This window comes from Podarcis tiliguerta, assembly GCF_965153285.1.
Source record: "Podarcis tiliguerta genome assembly, chromosome: 13".
Lineage (NCBI taxonomy): Eukaryota > Metazoa > Chordata > Lepidosauria > Squamata > Lacertidae > Podarcis > Podarcis tiliguerta.
This window is the reverse complement of record NC_139546.1, coordinates 9,272,774-9,286,460: the sequence shown is the minus strand read 5'-3', so window position 1 is coordinate 9,286,460 and position 13,687 is coordinate 9,272,774. Positions and strand designations below refer to the sequence as shown.

The window sequence follows — 13,687 nt, the reverse complement described above, 5'->3', positions numbered from 1 at the left end:
TTGGCGGTTCGAATCCCCATGACAGGGTAAGCTCCCGTTGCTCGGTCCCTGCTCCTGCTAACCTAGCAGTTTGAAAGCACGTCAAAGTGCAAGTAGATAAATAGGTACCGCTCCAGCGGGAAGGTAAACGGCATTTCCGTGTGCTGCTCTGGTTCGCCAGAAGCGGCTTAGTCATGCTGGCCACATGACCCGGAAGCTGTACGCCGGCTCCCTCGGCCAATAAAGCGAAATGAGCGCCGCAACCCCAGAGTCGGTCACGACTGGACCTAACGGTCGGGGGTCCCTTTACTAGAGTTGTTGAGAAGACAGTCTGGAGTTAGAAGAGACAGAGAAGATAAGTCTGTGGGTTGGACTAGTTTGCTGTGAGAGAGTAAGCGAATTTGTTAAGAGGAGTCAGCCAAACCATTGAGATAATCAGTCAGAAGGTATTGGGAAGGTATAGGCCAGTAAAGAAACTAAAGTTAAGATACTGACAGGAATATTGTCTGAGAAACCATAAACTTGTTAATGTTTGTAAAATAAACTTGTTTTTTGTTTGTTTGTTCACTTTTAACAACTGTCTGGACTCAAGTGTAACAGGTTGGTGGCAGTGGGGAAGTGAGCACAATGGTGGCACAGGGATCAATAGACCGTCAAACGTCCGGGGACCCTGTGTGATCACCACACCTTCTGACTTCAAAAAAGATGCTCGGCCAATGAATGCCGCTGATGCAGAACACCCACTGTCATTCCTTCCTGCCGTCTTAGGCCACCGAGCTGGTTTTTGTACTGAAGTGTATCACTGTGGAGTGGGAACTTTTGGCGTTGGAAACAGTGGTATTCTGCCTCGTCCTCCGCATGTACACCGTTGATCGTGAAGGAGAAGTCAGTGTTGCTGTGGCTGCCACTGAAACGATCCGGAGTCTCTTGGAAACGGCTTGAACCTGAGTAAATCAGCACCTTGGGTTTCTGCCCTGGTTTAAACTGATAGAAGTCCATATTGCTGCTGACAGAAGAGGAAGCCTTGCACAGGATGGTGACTCTGTCCCCAGGACTTGCCTGTAGGGAAGCTGGTGTCTGAGTGATGACAATCTGCCCCCTGGATTCTAGGAGGAGAGGAAAGAAGATGGTGAAGGCAGCCCATTTCCCGGAGAAACTCAGGAAGAACAACACTTCCCTTAAAACAGGGGTCAGCAACCTTTTTTAGCCGTGGGCTGGTCCACCATCCCTCAGACCATGTGGTGGACCGGACTATATTTTCTTTTGGGAGGGGGGATAAACGAATTCCTATGCCCCACAAATAACCCAGAGATGCATTTTAAATAAAAGCACACATTCTACTCATGTCAAAACACGCTGATTCCTTGACCGTCCACAGGCCGGATTGAGAAGTCGATTGGGCCACATCCAGCCCAAGGGCTTTAGGTTGCCTACCCCTGCCATAAAACCTACCCTCAAAGAAACTTGAGACCAGCCAAATCAAACAAATCTGAAACATGATGCTGCTGTTCATGAAACCTTTCCCTTTCCCTCTGGGATATTCTCACCGCCAGACAACCCCTCCAGAACGAAGGGGATAAAACTGGGGGAGTTATGAAGTGTCAAGGATGGAAATGTATGCAAATTAGTAGAAGAATGTCCCTCCCTGTGGGATCGTGCTTCAGGGCAGAATAAATGTCTGTGGTGGATGTTGCAAGGCATGAAGCAGAAAGAGATCAAGGGAGATTTCAAGCAAACTTAATGAAACAAAGAGAAGTTCTCACCTCCTCAGATACAATCATCTTCATTAATGGATAATTTTTGGTCCAAGAATTGTCTAGCACTGTCTATAGCATAAAAGGTAAAGGTAAAGGTACCCCTGCCCGTACGGGCCAGTCTTGACAGACTCTAGGGTTGTGCGCCCATCTCACTCAAGAGGCCGGGGGCCAGCGCTGTCCGGAGACACTTCCGGGTCACGTGGCCAGCGTGACAAAGCTGCATCTGGCGAGCCAGCGCAGCACACGGAAACGCCGTTTACCTTCCCACCAGTAAGCGGTCCCTATTTATCTACTTGCACTTTGAGGTGCTTTCGAACTGCTAGGTTGGCAGGCGCTGGGACGGAGCAACGGGAGCACACCCCGCCACGGGGATTCGAACCGCCGACCTTTCGATCGGCAAGCCCTAGGCGCTGAGGCTTTTACCCACAGCGCCACCCGCGTCCCTGTCTATAGCATACTTACACTCATATGTAGGATTGATCATGCCAAAACCACGCTTAGTCTCCATAGCCTCTCTTCATTCTTTCCCCATTTTGCCGTCCATTAAGTGCATGCATTGTAAATATTCACAACTTTGTTCTATGTGCATGCCAAGAGATTAGCTTTCTCATAAGCGCTCTGCAAATATGAACCATTGTGAAGTCTAGAACAGGCCTGGGGAACCAGAAAGGTGAGGGAACACAGACCCTCCAAGGGTCCCTTGCTTTCCAGGGACAGTCCTGGATTTCCAGAAACCATCCCAGTTTCTGATTTGATGCTGGCATATCCCGCTTTTCCTTAGGATGTCCCTGTTTCCATCAAAGGAATTTTGGCAGTTATGTGATCCCCAGAGTCAAGGACATAAGGAACTATACAAGCTTTAGAAGACACCTGAAGGCAGCCCTGTACAGTGGTACCTCGGGTTACATACGCTTCAGGTTACACACTCCACTAACCCAGAAATAGTGCTTCAGGTTAAGAACTTTGCTTCAGGATGAGAACAGAAATCGTGCTCTGGCGGTGCGGCGGCAGCAGGAAGCCCCATTTGCTAAAGTGGTGCTTCAGGTTAAGAACAGTTTCAGGTTAAGTACGGACTTCCGGAATGAATTAAGTACTTAACCTGAGGTACCACTGTATAGGAAAGGTTTTAAATTTTTAATGTCTTGTTATGTTTTTGTATACAGTGGAACCTTGGTTGTCGAACATAATCCGTTCCAGAAGACAGTTCGACTTCCAAAACGTTCAACAACCGACGTTCAATGGGCGGTCGGAGAATTCAATTGAAAAAATAGAGAAATGTGCCTCGGAAGCTGTTTGACATCTGAGGCGTGTTTGAAAACAGAAGCATTCACTTCTGGGTTTTCGGCATTCAGCTTCCAAGACGTTCAAAAACTGAGGTTCCACTGTTGGAAGTCACCCAGGGTGGCTGTGGCAACACAGTCAGATGGCGGGGATATAAATATTCCAACAACAACAATGACTACTGCTATGGAATAGGATGTCCCTATTTTGATTGGAGAAATGTTGGAAGGTATGGCAGGCATTGTCATGGCCAAAAAGCTCGTAGGAACCCTCAGCCAAGGCAATAAGGAAGCATGCTGAGAATACAAATTTTGAAATAAGGTCCTGTCAAAGACCTTTTGGTGGCATAATAGGTGAGAGAACATCACTGCTCTTTTCTGCGTAATAACCGTCCTAGGTTGCATTGCTCAGACAGCTTCCCAATGTTGGTGTTGGCTGTACTGTGAATGTATCTGCAGTAAGTAGGTCTTCACCCACAACATATTCAGAGTCCAGTGTTTTAGTTGACACTTTGGCTGATTGGCAGAGCAGCTGTCAATTCCTGAACTGATGTCCGGAGAGACAGTGCAGTGTAGCAGTTACAATATCAGCCTAGGAGCTGGGGACTGGACTTCAAATCCCACTCAGCTAAAGTGGCCGACCTCACAAGGTTGTTGTGAAGATACAACGGGGAGAGTGAGAATTAAGTGTGCTAGCCTGAACTCTTTGGAGGAAAGGTGGTGAGTGTTGAAATGGAAGAAAGCCATCTTGTCAAGACATGGGAACATGCAGCCGTGATGATGAGCGACGAGGACTGGAGATCAGTTCAGAAACTGACAGCTGCTTTGTCACCTGCCAAAGTGGCAACGAAAATGCTGCGATCTGAGCAGGTGGCCACAGGGGATTTCTATGCGACACGGTTGAGGCGTCAGTGGCAATCTCTAAAGTCCTGCCAATTCAGGTTTCTAGCACATTGGTAGGCACATGAGGAGAAAACACATGAAAAATCATTTTTTGAATATGGAGTAATCATTCTTGCAGCTATATGCCCAGAACCTAAATATCCTGGTTATGTGACATGGACAGAATTAAAGCCAAGTGTCATCCCATGGTCATTGGTCCTCACCCCCTTTCCTATTCTCTCTTCCAGTCTTCTCCCATTCTGCAAGCTGAAATGAGGGTGCTGATGCAAGACACCTGCTGCCATTTCATCCTTCTGCCTTAGGCAACTGAGCTGGTTTTTGTACTGAAGTGTATCACTGTGGAGAGGAGGAGTACTGCTCCGGCAGGAAGGTAAACGGCGTTTCCGTGTGCTGCTCTGGTTCGCCAGAAGAGGCTTAGTCATGCTGGCCACATAACCCGGAAGCCGTACGCCGGCTCCCTCAGCCAATAAAGCGAGATGAGTGCCGCAACCCCAGAGTTTACCTTCCCGCCAGAGCGGTACCTATTTATCTAGTTTCGAACAGCTAGGTTGGCAGGAGCTGGGACCGAGCAAAGGGAGCTCACCCCATCATGGGGATTCGAACCGCCAACCTTCCGATCGGCAAGCCCTAGGCTCAGCGCCACCTGCGTCCTCATCTTGCTTAGTGGCTAATCCAGCCCTGGGCTGGGTGGACCAATAGGTTGACTCAGTGCAAGGCAGCTTCTGATGCACCTGTGCCTTGGACTCAGGCTGAGGTGAAGCTGCCGCCTCTTTAACATTGTGCACAGCTTCCCTGGAAGCAAAGTTCTTAGAGAATCCAATATCCTGGCTTTCTCTTGGTTGAACTGCATGGGCTTTCAGTTGTTCTCTCACCCTCCATTCTAGCAAGCTAGAAGGGTGGTGCTGCTGCTGCTGCTGCAAAACACCAGTTCCATTTCTCTCCCCTGCCTTAATGCACTGAGGTGGTTTTTGTACTGAAGTGTATCACTGTGGAGAGGAAAGCTGTTGTCTTGGCCACAGAAATAGTCTGCTTCATCCTCGGCATGGACACCGTTGATAGTGAAGGAGAAGTCAGTGTTACTGTAGGTACCACTGAAGCGATCTGGGGTCCCTTCAAAACGGCTCGTAGCATCATAAATAAGAAGCTTGGGTTTCTGTCCTGGTTTAAACTGATATAAGGCCATATCATCACTCATGGAAGAGGAAGCTTGGCACCGGATGGTGACTCTGTCCCCAGGATTCACCTGTAAAGAAGCTGGGGTCTGGGTGACGACAATCTGCCCTCTGGCTCCTGGGAGGAGAGGAGAAAAAAACAACAATAGGTTACGGAATCCGTAACGCCTGCCGGAGAAATTTGCAAGGAATGACATCTCTGTGAAAAGTTACCCTCAAAGAAACTCAAGATGACCCAAATCAAACAAATCTGTCGCATGATGCTGTCGTTGGCGGAACTCTTGCCTCCCAGCTACTATCACCACCAAGCAGCCCAGCTTCTGCATGATGGGGACAAAATTGGGGGAGTTATTAAGTGCCAGGGATGGAAATCTATGCAAATGATCTAGACGGTAGACTTACTCAGAAGATCTCACATCATGAATTACAAGATACGTTTGGGGGTTTTTTCAACAAGTAGTTATTACCTAGGGATCTTTTCAGTCCCAGCTTTCCACATTACAGATTTCTTTTTTTGTTTGTTTGTTAGAGTGTTTATTAATTTTCCAATAAAAAACATCCAATTAACATATCAAATCATAATCCAATAAAATAAAAAAAGATCAAACTGTCTTCCGAATTGTAATTTTGGTTTTATGACTTTCCACAGTCTGAACCTCAAAGCGTATCAACATCTCAGTCCTGCCTCTCACAATATTTCCATATTTGATTTTATCTCTCCAGACCTCTTTGCCTCTGGCTCTGCGATCCTCAATCACGTCCGAAAAACAGATAACCTCCCCATCGCAGATTTCTTATCTTCTAACTGTCTCAATTAGAAACCAAGGCACAATGCCAAATTCAATGGCACAAATGTAAAATATTTGCCAGGCATCAGAACACAGAAAATCTGCACATAGCAAAATATCTCTCCTTTTTTGGAGAAAATACGGCTTACCGATCAAATTCATTAGGTGAGCCACTCCTTGTGATCTCCTGCAACCTCTTCCTTTGGAACTTCTTCTGTGTCACTCAAAAGGTTTCAAAACACCAAAAAGGTATTAAGAAACACACAGAATACGGTTTTCCCCAATGTAAAGTGACAGGCACATTTTCTTCAAGAGCAGTTAATTGGTTAACAACACAACCATGAGCAACATGTCCAAGCCCCACTGATTGGTTGTGGACTTCACCGGGCTCCACCACAGAAGCCTGAAGTTATGGGGTGCTGAAGGGACCTAGCAAGCCAAATGGGTGACCCAAATGATTCCTTGACTGGTTTTTCAAGGAAACAAACAGGAAGGGGGTTAGTTTTTGTTGAACTTCCTCATCAACACAGAGTGTGCGCAGCGAATGGTGCGTAGGAATAAACAGTTGTCCACAATACCTTTTCTTAGTTTTATTTTCGAAAACGTAACAACCAAACGTTGCAAGCCATCACTTCTCCTCACCAGCAGCTAAGCAGGTCAAACTGCAAACATACCGTATTTTTTGCTCTATAAGACTCACTTTTTCCCTCCTAAAAAGTAAGGGGAAATGTGTGTGCGTCTTATGGAGTGAGTGCAGGCTGCGCAGCTATCCCAGAAGCCAGAACAGCAAGAGGGATTGCTGCTTTCACTGTGTAGTGATCCCTCTTGCTGTTCTGGCTTCTGAGATTCAGAATATATTTTTTCTTGTTTTCCTCCTCCAAAAACTAGGTGCGTCTTGTGGTCTGGTGCGTCTTATAGAGCGAAAAATACGGGTACATCTCTGAAACCAACCTGGGTCCTGAGTAGCATTATTCACCACTTTAAAATAAAGAAAAAACCAACAGTTTTGGTCTGTGTGTCTGTCTGAGTGGCAAAGAGAGAAAATGTGTGCACATTTCAGGTCCACAAAGCATGAAACCAAAATTGGCCATTATTTGTTCCGTGAAACATTGGCTATTTGATTGGGCGCTTTAATACCCAGCTGGTCTGAAATTTGCATACACGCACACGGTGCTGAAACAATTTTTTTCTAGCGCAGATATTGGTGATTTCTTTTCAGAACACAGCAGAATACACTGTTCTCAGGATATAAAGAGAAAGGGGGGGCATTCCTTGATAAATGAGCGTATGGGGAGTGTCTATTATTATTATTATTATTACTACTACTACTACTACTACTACTACTACTATTATTATGAAGATACTTCCTCTTAAGCATGACTTGATAGGTTTGGTTTTTTTTAGTTTTTATGAACAATTTCAACATAACAAATTATCAAAACACATCATATTCATTATTTTCCCCCTTTTTTCCACCCCCCTTCAAACCCTCCCCCCCCCCCCGGGACTTTCCCTCAGCTCCTCTCTCTGATTTCTCAGCACATATTATTCTCTGCATGTTATAAAATTATACTTATCCTTGCCTTATCTATCTTTCATGTTATCAGCCAATAAATTTGTGTATGTTTATTCAAAACCTGCCAAGGAGTCCAATTCATTTGGTTGTCCTTTTAAATAAATTGTAAAAAGCTCCCATTCTTCCTTAAAGTCACAATTGTCCTTGTCCCGCAATACCTTCTTTGTGACTTGATAGGTTCCGATACAGATGGCTGGCATTACAAGGCCTGCTAGGTTTTTGTGCTGAACTGTATCACTGTGCCATACTCATCGTCTCAGCCAAATTCCTTGCACCATCAACTAAAGGTGAACGTGGAGCCATTGCCACTAAAGTTTGCAGAACCAGTGCTGTTCTAAGGTCTCAAATATAGAATAAATATTCATAAATGCTCGCATATCTAAATATATAAACGATGTGTCTGAAAGGAGAGCAATCCTGAAGCCATTTGGACTCCCCCAATGACCTCAAATATTCCTCTGTGGTAAGGGAGGCAAATGGGGAAAGCCTTCCCATTGTCTTTTCACTTACAAATCCTGTCTTAAGAGCCTATTTGCGTGTGAATAGGGTAGGCCTGTGACCTGGATTCAGGAACTAAACTTGCAGGGGTCAGCAAACATTTTCAGCAGGGGGCCGGCCCACTGTCCCTCAGACCTCGTGGGGGGCCGGACTATATTTGGGGGGGGGGGTGAACAAATTCCTATGCCCCACAAATAACCCAGATGCATTTTAAATAAAAGCACACATTCTACTCATGTAAAAACATGCTGATTTCTGGACTGTCTGTGGGCCGGATTGAGAAGGCAATTGGGCCGGATCCAGCCCCTGGGCCTTAGTTTGCCTACCCATGAACTAAAGTATTAACTGTTATGTACTGAAGTTCTCACCCTGGGCCAGCAGAGAGATACTGCAGATAGTTTTCACTCAGGTCCACATATGCAAATAAGGGATTGAAAGTGATGTTTAGTGATTGGATAGTTACAGAAAGTGGTTACTGTTGCGTTGTAGTGGAGCTCTATATAAGCAAGCTGGCTGAACCCTTCAGTTCAGTTCTGTTCTGGCCTGTGAATAAACAAGAGCTGTTTGAAGAATCGCTGTGTCGTCTGATACGTTCACCCACAACTTAACATTAACCATCACCAAAGAATGGCCAGGCTGCCCAGGTAATGCAACCAGTGACCATTATCAGGTATCCTGGCAGACTGGATTTCTGCTGTAGACTACCTCCTATGATGATTTTGGGGTGGTCTTTGGCTAAGGGGCTGGGCAATGTCGAGTCTTACAAGGTTCCCCCACACTTTGGTTAAGGGTCTCTCGCTCCTTGGAAGGAGGAAAATAAAGATCAGGCTTGCTTTCCACTGGATCTTGCCTCCATCCATTCTTCTCTGACCGATCATGGGCTTTGCGGACTCAGAGTCCCATGGGGAGTTGGGCAGCAAAAACGAACCCCAATTTTAAATCAGCGCCAAAGCAGTTGCTCACACCTGCCTCCCTGACACCACACCAAAAGTGACCCACATGGCCAAATGACCTACGCAGAGCATTTCATGTGCTCACATCTCCCCTCACACTTCTCTCAATGGAAAGCAAATTGGCAACCTGTGAGCTCTCAGTCTCCCTCTAAACACAAACATCTTCTCCCCAGCAGTGCGGGATTAGCCGGTGACCCATTTTTTTGGGGGGGGGGTTAAAGATGAAAGCTTTGCTCCTTTCTCTAATTCACCATGGGAAAGTATGAAGTGGTGTCTCTCTGCCCCCCAATCAGCTTGTACCACAAGAGATTTGGGGTGCTAGCATATCGTCATCTCGTTTTGCAATTTTAGCTACAAGCAAGTTCAGGGGGCAGAAATGCACTAGTTGTTGTTGTTGTTAAATTTATATTCTGCCCTTCGTTGGAACATCCCTGGGCGGTGTACATTAAAAACGCAATTTACAAGCCCACCCCCATTTTCCTCTTCTTCCATTTTCCAAAAAATGGAAAAGAAGAACTCCCAGCAAAAGAAGAACGGATACAAAAACTTACAGAATATGCAGAAATGGCGAGACTTACCGGAAGAATAAGAAATCAATATAACAAACCTTTTACAAAAGAATGGAAATGGTTTATTGAATATTTACAAATGAATTGTAAACAGATAAGAACGTGGGCAGGATTATGGCAATAACCTGCAGTTTTATAAGAGTATATATTTAAAGCAGATGAATAAATGAGTCAATTAAGTTAATTTGGAATATGCGGGGGGGGGGGACAAATTTAAGGAACCGCAGAAAGGAGGGGAAGGAAGTCGATTGTTGAAATGTTAAAATGGTTGTAAAATTATGGAAATGTATGAAACTGAAGATCATAAATAAAATAATAATAATAATAAACATAATTTGCATAGCATCATCATCATAATAAAATAAAACAATCACAGAAAAAACCATAATAATAGCCCCCCAAAAAAACATTTAAATGGCACCTCCAAAACTTTCAGGGTTTGGTCTCGATTTGGGGGCACAGGGGAGCCATGTGGCTCAGAGGCAGATGTGTGGCCTCAAATAAGCAGAAATTAAGGTGCAGGTGCAGGGAATGAGGGATATCACGACAGATACAGTTTGCAAAGTCCAGCCTTCCTCAATCTGGTGCGTTTCAGATGATGTGGACTACAAAACCCATCACCCCTGGGCCTTTCCAGCTTGGGCTGGTGGGAACTGTAGTCCTAAACATCTGGAGGGCACCAAGTTGGTGAGGAAGGTTGCCGTGGACCGAGGAGCTCTGAGTTCAAAAGGCTCTGTATTGCTGCCCCTGAGGGAGACTAAATACCTCACAAGAAACCTGCACATGCTAATAAGTGTTGGAAATGTAAAGAAAAAGAAGGTTCATTCTATCACATGTGGTGGGAATGCAAGAAAGTGAAAGGCTTCTGGGAAATGATATATAATGAATTGAAAAAGATTCTAAAATATACTTTTACAAAGAAGCCAGAGGTCTTTCTGTTAGGTATTCTAGGAAAGGAGATTAAAGAGAAAGGACAGTAAGTTTTTCCAATATGCAATGACGGCTGCAAGGGTGTTGCTGGCTCAGAAATAGAAACAACAGGAAATACCGACAATAGACGACTGGAGATTGAAGTTGTTAGACTATGCTGAATTGGATAAGATGACTGGGAAGATTAGATATTTAAGAGACCAAAAGTTTACAGAGGACTGGGGAAAATTTGTTGAATATCTGGAGAGTATAAGTGAGGGCCAAATAACGCTAGAGGGTTTCAAAAGAGCACTGTGAAAACATGAGAGGTATTGTTAAAAGGGAATAGAGGATAAAGATTCAAGCAATGACAATATAAACAAAGGAAATGCGTAAATTAATAATGACTACGAAAGATTTACGGAAAAGCTGAAGGAAGTTGGTTTTGTTTTTGTTGTAAATTAATAAAAATTATTAAAAAAAAGAAAGAAACCTGCACATGCACAGACACTACTAAATGCTGCCTAAACTTAACATTGTGAGGAAACAGTTAGAAGCCCTGAAAGCTAGCAAAATTGAAATATATCTGCTTGGTCCAAGGCAGTCTAACTAGCTTACGGTAGAAAGCTTCCTCTAAACTGCTAGGCCTACACGTTATGGTAGGCAATACTGCCACTGCGTGTCCACAACTAGAAATGCATGGGGAATTTCAAGCAATTCAAAACAAAGAATTATGGAAAATGGGATAGATATAAAACATATGCTCAAAAATACAGCGAAGGTTCGCTATCTATGCTAGCATTTGATTGATGTTGGAGTGAGACTGAGTTGAGAAATAAGACTAAGAGCACATATTGATATAGGAATGTATTAGATAATATGTAAAGATATATACAATAATAAGAGTACATTCATTTCTAAAAAAGGAAAATACAACGGGAAAGACAGGAAGTCTAGTGTGTTGGTATGTATATGATTTTGGGGAATTTTTTTTGTTTTTTCCTCTTTGTTCTTTCTTTTTCTTTTGTTTCATTTTCTTTCTAGGTATATAAATTTTTTATATAATTTTTGTATACATGTTGGAAATTTTATTATAGTAAGTCCTGTAATGTAATATGACAACGTTTACTGATGTTATATAAGAATGTTAACAAATAAATAAAATGCAAATTCAGAAAAAGAAAGAAAGAAAAGAAAAGCATGGGGAATTTCAGCTTTGCATCTAAAGGTCTTCGCAGAATTTTATGGCAATGTATTTGAAAAGGGGTAGTACCTCTGGTGGGGGACACATCAGGCGCCTTCTGGGGTAGTTTTCAGCAAATCCAAATAAACTTGCTTTAATTCAGATTTTTTTAAAAAAATAAGACCAAAAAAAAAAAGGGTGCTCTTTGTCATTTTGCAAACTATACTTGTTAACTGCATGAGGTACAGTCGTACCTCGGAAGTCGAACTGAATCTGTTCCAGAAGTCCGTTTGACTTCCAAAACGTTTGGGAACCAAGGCACGGCTTCTGATTGGCTGCAGGAAGCCCCTGCAGCCAACCGGAAACCGCAGACGCTGCAGCGGAACGTTTGGGTTCCAAAGAACATTGGCAAACCGGAACACTCACTTCCGGGTTTGTGGCGTTCAGGAGCCAAAACATTTGACTCGCAAGGCGTTCGACTTCCGAGGTACGACTGTATTTCACTTCCTAGTTTTCAAGTGACTGAAGATTTTGCTGAGTGCAACTGTTGTGGAGACCAGGGCCCAATTTAGGTTTGATGAGGCCCTAAGCTCCTGAAGGTAATGGGGCCCTTTATATGTCCAGCTGCCCTTTGTCAGCAACAAATTGTCGCTGTTTTTTGTGCTGAATATATGCTCTATGAATTGATGCTTTTGAATTATGGTGCTGGAGGAGACTCTGGAGAGTCCCATGGACTGCAAGAAGATCAAACCTCTCCATTCTGAAGGAAATCAGCCCTGGGTGCTCACTGGAAGGACAGATCCTGAAGCTGAGGCTCCAATACTTTGGCCACCCCATGAGAGATGTTTGCCCCCCCCCCCCTTTTTCTTTATTCTTCCTGTTCTGATCATGTCCTGGACAGCATCTCTACTTCCATTTTTTCGCCCCTCCTTTTCCTGTGTCCCCAAGAGTTGCAATTTCTTCTGTGTCACACGCCATCTTCTCCCGCCTCTTTCTCAAAGATGGGAAAGCGTAAACTAGGCTGTGGGAAGGCACCCCCTCGGCTCAGCGCCCTGTGCGGGGGAACTGATCACGCTGCTTTAAATCCAACCTCTGCTTGTAGAAATATAGAATGGCCAAGTTAGAGATGGAACAGATATACTTGAGCAGAAGCTAAAAGTGGCAAGGATGGGGCGAGGTGGAAAACAAGTCAGTGTGGGAAACAGGACAGTGTTGGATACCGACTGATGAGACCTGGTTTTGAATTCCCATGGCCAACTGCATTTGATCCTTTAATAATAATAATAATAATAATTTATTTATACCCCACCCATCTGGCTGGGTTTTCCCAGCCACTCTGGGAGGCTTGCTTCCAGAATACCAAAATACAATAATCTATTAAACATTAAAAGCTTCCCTAAACAGGGCTGCCTTCAGATGTCTTGTAAAAATCTGGTAGTTGTTTTTCTCTTTGACATCTGGTGGGAGGGCGTTCTATAGGGCAGGTAGCAAGGGAACCACCAGAAAGCCCTCAGCGCTGGACCTCAGTGTCCGGGCAGAATGATGGAGATGGAGACGCTCCTTCAGGTATACTGGACCAAGGCTGTTTAGGGCTTTCAAGGTCAGCACCAACACTTTGAATTGTGCTCGGAAACGTACTGGGAGCCAATGCAGATCTCTCAGGACTGGTGTCATGTGGTCTCGGCAGCTGCTCCCAGTCACCAGTCTAGCTGCCGCATTCTGGATTAGTTGTCGTTTCCGGGTCACCTTCAAAGGTAGCCCCACGTAGAGCGCACTGCAGTGGTCCATGCGGGAGATAACCAGAGCATGCACCACTCTGGCGAGACAGTCTGCAGGCAGATAGGGTCTCAGCCTGCGTACCAGATGGAGCTGATAAACAGCTGCCCTGGATACAGAATTGACCTGTTTTTAAAATATATATATATACTTTAAACGTATTTTTTTTATTGAATTTTCAAATTATAACAACAAATTTTCCACAAATTATTATTTGGGGACTTCCCTGGCTTTTTTCTCGCCCACGTAGGACCAGTCTGGATAGTTAGCCTTGGTGCAGACTTGACGTTTTTATCCCCCAAAAAGTTTTTGATCAAGTTTCCACTGAAATGAAGCTGTATTTT

General features: G+C 44.4%; 1 long non-coding RNA gene and 1 gene segment (V, D, J or C); one reads left to right on the top strand and one right to left on the bottom strand.

The window, feature by feature from the left end:
* The window catches only part of LOC310661610 (Ig kappa chain V region Mem5-like), a 31,929-nt gene extending 30,388 nt beyond the window's left edge, over positions 1–1,541 (bottom strand). The window contains exons 1-2 of the V gene segment in view: positions 1,432–1,541; positions 788–1,085 (exon numbers count right to left, since the gene is read on the bottom strand).
* LOC310661726 overlaps positions 1–13,687 on the top strand; it is a 313,777-nt gene that overhangs the window by 26,432 nt on the left and 273,658 nt on the right. The gene's annotated exons all lie outside the window — the stretch shown is intronic.